The following is a 4,568-nucleotide window of genomic DNA, read 5'->3' on the forward strand; positions in this document are numbered from 1 at the left end:
AAGCTGGTTACCAGTTTTTCTCTCTCCTGGTGGAGGCTCCATGAAGCTACTTTCTCGTATCCCTGTTCACTGATCTCCAATAGGAGTCCAAGATGGCGAATCCTTGCTGTCGTAGCTGTTAGGGAACCTCTGCATGTATCTCTCCGCAATGTCTGTTCACAGTCAATTTCTTATTCCATTCCGTGCTTGGCTGAGTTCTTTATCTCTCCTTTTGATGCTTAGGATTTCGGGATTAAAGTGTGAGTCTGTTTGACTTAGTTTTTCCGTTCTTTGCTGCGGAGGGATGGTGTGGTGATTCTGACTATAGCACCATGTTGCCCGGAAGTCCATGAATTGTTGTTTTAATAAAGCCCCATTCTGCATCATCAAAGTTAGTAAATTGCAAGTGGTTGTTTCTATTCTCAGAATTGTGCTCTAATGAGTGTGAAAGGAGTTTGCTGCCAGCTTATCCACGGTTCCTCTGATTTTAAATACTAACATCTGGAATTTTTGGTCTAATGTATGGCAGATTTAACCAGGGGGGTTGCTTTTAGTAACTCAGAAGGCTTACTAAAGGATTTACATTCTGTGAGTTTAGTAGGTAGGTTTCAAATAAATAATGCTTTTGAAGTTTGGTTTCTTTTCTTCACGTTTCCTCATGAGAAATCTGTGATGTAGAATTAATAAAAATTTCAGTATCCTAGATTTATCATGACTGTATCCACATAAAGTTCCCAAGAATATTTTCTTCCAAGTAAATAAGCAGTAACCAAATGTTACTAGTACTCCATTTATTTTTAATACTAAGAGCAGGTTCTATTATTACATTGTAAAAAGTAGAAAATCTTGGAACATATTGACTGTAAATGACTTGTTAATATCTCACAGCAAGTGAAAGCAATTTTTTAAAATAATTACATGGTGAATTGATTGTTGATAAAATTTATTTTTTTTGCCTAAATCTTGAAAGAATATAATGCTTTATAATGAAACATTTTATAATGTTTTCCTACAAATCCTGCACAACACATTCAATGTTTATTCATATATAAGTACCAAAAAACCAAAGTCTGTGCCTTTGAGTTGATTACAACTCATAGCGACCCTATAGGTCAGAGTAGAACTGCCCTATAGGGTTTCCAAGGGTTGACTGGTGGTTAGCAGGTGATAAGTACCAGGTGAATATAATTCAATATTTGTCATTTGTAATGGTGTATACACAGACCCATGTTTAATAGTGATGCTCAAGATTTGGCAATTTGTTTATTTTAAAAAGAAAAATTGGAACATACTATGCTAATTATTTTGATACTTGCTTTTCTTCTGGAACACTCCATGGATAGTCATGCCAAGGTGCATTTATTATATAGTATTATATATTACATATTGTTCCATATTTTATATATTATATATTAAAATGTTTTATTAATACACATGTTGTCTTATTCATCTAGTACTTCTGTATCAGAAATACCACAAGTGGATGGCTTTAACAAACTGAAATTTATTCTCTCAGTCTAAGAGGCTAGAAGTATGAATTCAGGGTGCCAGCTCTAGGAGAAGGCTTTCTCTCTCTGGACTCTGGGAGATAGTCCTTGTCATCAGTCTTCCCCTGGACTAGGAGCTTATCTGCACAGGAACCTTGGGTCCAAAGGATGCACTCTGCTCTTGGCACTGCTTTCTTGATGGTATGAGGTCCTCATGTCTCTCTGCTTGCTTCTTTCTTTTATATCTACCATCTCTGTAATTTTAGTGCTGGCATTTCTTGTTTGTCTTTTCTCATTCAGTTTGAGATATTCTTGGTATTATGAATGATTTATTATTAAAAACCATCATATTTTGGGTATTGTGTTTTGAGTTTTGGGATTTTATTTAAATCTTCTGATTTATCTGACTTTTTGACACAGCTGTGGCAATGATGCTGCCTGTTTACTTCTAGGTGGGAGTCAAGTTTAGGTTCCATAGGTGGCCTGTCTTGTCTCCATTTCTCAGAGATTTCCATTATTTTTTCATATGCAATGTGCAAGATTTTCTGTTGTACTTGGTCGGATAAAAGGAAAAAGTACGTCTACTCAGTCTTTATGGAAAAAGTTCTACAATGATTAAATTTTTATTTTGATTAATTTTGTAAATTACAAACTCATGCTTGTTTATCCTAATGCTTAGAATAGTACAAAATTGCATACATATAAGTTTAGTAATATTGGCTAATATCTATGTCTTAACTACTGACTGCCACGATGGTACCTATTGCCCCAGAACGTTTGCACACTTGCAGAAATAAGCAATAACCCATTCACATAAACACACACACACACTGACATACATATATAAGGATTTTGTAGAAACGTGGAATCATACACCTTTCTACAACTTGTTTTCCTCACTTAATGATATATTACAGACATTTGAGAGGCAAGTACTCAGTAAATGCCAATTATTGATGATAGTAATCTTTTTACTAATGTTACTAATAGTAATGGTAAGCATTAGCTATCTTACACTGATTTGGAAAGTGAAAGCAATTTCAGGTAACAGACTTGTTCAATGTCACCAAGCTAGTGAGTTTTTCTGATTAACATTATTTAACAAAATAATCATTTCGTTATTAATCTGAATTCATAACATAGTTATTTGTCCTTATAAGTGGGAGAATATAAATATGTATGTATTTTCTGTGGCTGCTGTAACAAATTCCTATAAACATAGTAGGTTAAACAGTACAAATTTATTATCTTACAGGTCTAGAGGTCAGAAGGTTGAAATAGGTTTTAGTGGACCAAAATCAAGATGTTGGCAGGACTGGGATCCTTTCTGGAGGCTCCAGGGGAAAATCCATTTTCTTGCCTTTACCACTTTCCAAAGGCTGCTCACATTCCTTGATTTGTGGCTCTCTTCACCTTCAAAGCCAGCACTGGCTGGTCGAGTCATCACATCACATCAATTCTCACCACTTTTTCTGCCTCACTCTTCCACTTTCAGGGACTTCTGTGATTACATTGGGCCCACCTGGATAATCTGGAATAACCTCCCCATTTCTAAATCCTTAACTTAATCACATCTGCAAAGTCCTTTTTGCCACGTAAGGTGTGGACATCTTTGGGTGCCATTATTTTCCTTACCACAATTTATAAAGAAAAAATACATTGTTCAACTCACTAGTTTATTCAGCCTTTGCATTGTGTCACATTTTCTTCCCCATCAATTTCAGTTTGCAAAGAAATACACACGAATCCATGTACAAAAATTTTTACTTTCTTTTTTTCTCACAAATATGAGACCATGGTAAATGAATGCCTGCCTCTTGTTTTCCTCAGCAACAACAGGTGATATAAATAGTATACATATGTTTTTGTTAATAGAACTTTAGACTTGATGTTTTATAATTCACTGCTTTTACTCAAGTGAATTGCATTCATATATGTATATATAACTGCCCCATAGGGTTTCCAAGGAGTGCCTGCTGGATTGAACTGCCGACCTTTTGGTAAGCAGCTAAACTCTTAACCACTATGCCATCATGGTTTCCATATATATATAGAGAGAGAGAGGACTGACATGCAGGTATACAATTTGCCGAATAACCATTTGAGCATTCTGTTCAGTTGCCGTTACTTTTGTTTTTAATTTTATTTATTTATTGTTGCTGAGAATATACAAAGCAAAACATACACGTATTCACCAGTTTCTACATGTACAATTCAGTTACATTGATTACATTTTTCAAGTTATGCAACCATTCTCACTCTCCTTTTTTGAGTTGTTCCTCCCCCGTTAACATAAACTCACTGCCCCCTAAGGTTCCTAGCTAATATTCCTAGTTGCTGTTGTTAGTTTCATCTCCTGTAGATAGTTCTTAAAAGAGCTTAATGCTCAAGTCAGACAATTTTTATTAGTTAAGGTAAACTGTTGTTTGCTTTTAAGAAGACTTCAGGGGATATTTTTGGCTTAAGGTTTAAAGATTATCTCAGAGCAATTGCTATTGTTGTTACTTTTTGGAGGATTATATGACAATTTAGTATGCCCAATATCTTTCATTAATGTGTTTTCTGAGGTTTTCCCTGACTATGCTGTTTTTAAATTCAAATGAACAACATTTTGTCCAATTTAATAACAATTGCCTATACATTTCTATTTATTTTAACTTCTTTAACATATTTCTTCTTCCCATCCAGGATCAACTGTACATGCATTAAGGCAAGGCATTATTTTCATTCATCCAGAAGTTTTGTAGTTTTTTTAAATTTATTAGCTCAGTAAATATGATGGGTTTATGCCTAGGTATTTAACTTTTTTTTTCTTTCTGTTGGAGTTTGTTCTTTACTCAGTATTTTTTTAAGTGTCATTGCTCATATGTAGGGAAGGTGTATATTTTTCTGTATTTCTTTTCTCTGTGCGTACCTCACTAAAGTTCTTGATCAGTGGTCATTAGTTTTCTGTAAACATTTTTGAGTGTTCTAGGTGACTGGTAGTAACATAGATATATATGAGACATTAAAAAAGATAAAACTAGACACCATATCATCATAATTGCAAAGTTCTGTTTATACCTATATAAAACAAGTCAGAGAGTACCTTACTTTAGGGAT

The sequence above is a fragment of the Trichechus manatus genome, unplaced genomic scaffold, assembly GCF_000243295.1.
Source record: "Trichechus manatus latirostris isolate Lorelei unplaced genomic scaffold, TriManLat1.0 scaffold00079, whole genome shotgun sequence".
NCBI classification, from domain to species: Eukaryota; Metazoa; Chordata; class Mammalia; order Sirenia; family Trichechidae; genus Trichechus; species Trichechus manatus.